General features: G+C 41.7%; 1 pseudogene; it reads right to left on the bottom strand.

Annotated features, from left to right (window-relative positions):
- Positions 1-375: 375 nt before the first annotated feature.
- LOC112407216 (hypoxanthine-guanine phosphoribosyltransferase-like) lies at positions 376-1,128 on the bottom strand (annotated as a pseudogene).
- Between the last annotated feature and the right edge of the window lie 1,182 nt (positions 1,129-2,310).

Below are 2,310 nucleotides of genomic sequence, written 5' to 3'. Positions count from 1 at the left end.
TATTCAATCACTTCTTTCCTGAATATACAAAAATTAAAATACCGACTAAAAAACTAATATATTCTTTTCTTTAAACGTTTCTTACAGATACAATTTCAATATTTTCATTCAATAGTGGTGTGGTTTAAGAGATTTTTCATTCACGGGTCAAACAACAATCCACCCAAAGGGAACTGAGCCTATAGACTAGGCTCAGAGCAAATAAAGAGTTCTGGAATGCAACAACTGACATTGCTAAAATACAAAACAGATAAAATTCTTAGAAAGTACATGCAACAAGCTCTACTAAGCAGCTGGCCACAGACCTAGAACATTTGACAACTTTACTGGTGATTTCAATGGGACTCCAGATGTTTCCAAACTTGACCTCTCATCTTAGGCTTCGTATTTTGCTTTTCCAGTTTCTCTAATGACAAAAACATGATTCAAATCCCTGAAGTATTCATTATAGTCAAGAGCATATCCTACAACAAACTTGTCTGGAATTTCAAATCCAACAAAGTCAGCCTATATCCGACACTTCGAGGGGTCCTTTTCACCAGCAAGTTTGCAACCTTGACCATCTTTGGATTACGCTGCTTGACCAAGGAAAGCAAGGTTTGCATTGTTTTGCCAGTGTCAGTTATATCTTCAACAATCAAGACATCTTTTCCAGTGAAAGTTAAGAGATCATCTCCACCAATTACTTTTATGTTGGCTGGTCATTACAGTAGCTTTTCAGTCTGATAAAGTCTACAGTCATAGGAATGGATCTATCACTATTTCTGTTCAGGGCTTTGATGTAATCCAGCAGGTCAACAAGGAATTTATAGCCCCCCTTGAGCACACAGAGGGCCACGATGTGATGTCCTCCCATTTCCTTCATCACATCTCAAGCAAGCCATTCAGTCCTGTCCATAATTAGTCCATGAGGAATAAACACCTTTTCCAAACCCTCAGCATAATGATTAGGTATACAAAATGAATCTAGGTCATAACCTGGTTCATTATCACTAACCTCAAATCCAAATAGTTCCTCTCATCTAACAGTAGGAAAAAAAAATCACCAAAAAAAGCTAAGTGATTCCTTAAAAGCCCAAACTTCTAGAAGTCTGAGATTGTTATAATCAACCCATGAGGTGCCTTCATAGAGATGCTCTAAGGCTGTTTGTGTAGGATCGCATATTGGTCATCTTGGTATGTCCAGTCCCAAGACACTGGGGCTGCGGGTCGCCACAACGGAGCTGGCTGGCGTGCTGGAGTGCAGGCTGATTGTTGAATGAAAATGTCTGGCAGCATTGGTCCAGAGTTAAGAGTCTTGAACCAGAAATGGAAAAGAGAAGTGAGCCACCTTGTGGCCAAAAAACAAACCTCAAGACTCTGTAGCCTAAGTGCCCTAGGGTTGCAAGTGTGTGCACGGGGCCTTGAGTGGCCTACCGCCTGTCGGTCACGCACATGGAACACAGAACACGTGCCCAGAAAATCAAAAACACGCCCAGAACTTCTCACCAGAGTGAATCAGATGCCACCACTGTGTGACTGAGACAGTAATGCACAATCTCAGAGATATCGGAGGTTCTATAAGGGACATCTCTGGAGTCTTCTCTGATGGCCAAACTTCCTTGATCCTGCCCCATTTTCCAAGTCTTCCCATTGAGTCTGAGAGCAAGGGGTTCCCTTCCCAATAAATTCTTTTTATGCTTAAATTATGCAGACATGGGATTGTAATTCCAATCAAGAACCCTGAGTGACATATCCACCAAGATAGCTCCTTTCCTATTGACTGACACCGTTTTCCCAAAGTGTGTTGCATGGGACACTAGTCCAGAAATATGCTCTGCCCAAAAAGGGTTCCAAGATTAAATAAGTTTGGTAAATATTCCATGCTGTGTGCCTTTTTAGAGATTCATGGTAACTGTGAGCTTATTAAAGATTCTGAGACATCCTACGTTAAGAAAAGCTGTTTAGGGAATTCCCTGGTGGTCCAGGGAGTAGGACTCCGTGCTTTCACTGCCGACGGCCTGAGTTTGATCCCTGGTCGGAGAACTAGTATCCCACAAGCCATGCAGCATAAAAAAATAGAAAAGCTGTTTAACATTGTTTATATCAGAGGTTTCCATTACTGCTTTTCTTTTATGCTTACATGATGGATGACACTTCTCACTCTGAGAAACCCTGTCCTAAAGCCATGAAAGGAAGATTCAGAGAGACTGCAGTTTCCTCAGATTTCCAAGTTCTAGTTTGCTCTGAAGTCTTGCCACCTTCCCAGTTTAATCTCACAAAGACGCATCAGCCCCTTCACAGGTGTCCATGCTAAGCAGAGAATTTCAG

Source organism: Neophocaena asiaeorientalis, unplaced genomic scaffold (genome assembly GCF_003031525.2).
Source record: "Neophocaena asiaeorientalis asiaeorientalis breed wild unplaced genomic scaffold, Neophocaena_asiaeorientalis_V1.1 scaffold303, whole genome shotgun sequence".
NCBI lineage: Eukaryota > Metazoa > Chordata > Mammalia > Artiodactyla > Phocoenidae > Neophocaena > Neophocaena asiaeorientalis.
The sequence above is the reverse complement of the archived record's forward strand: the minus strand, read 5'-3'. Positions and strand labels throughout refer to the sequence as shown.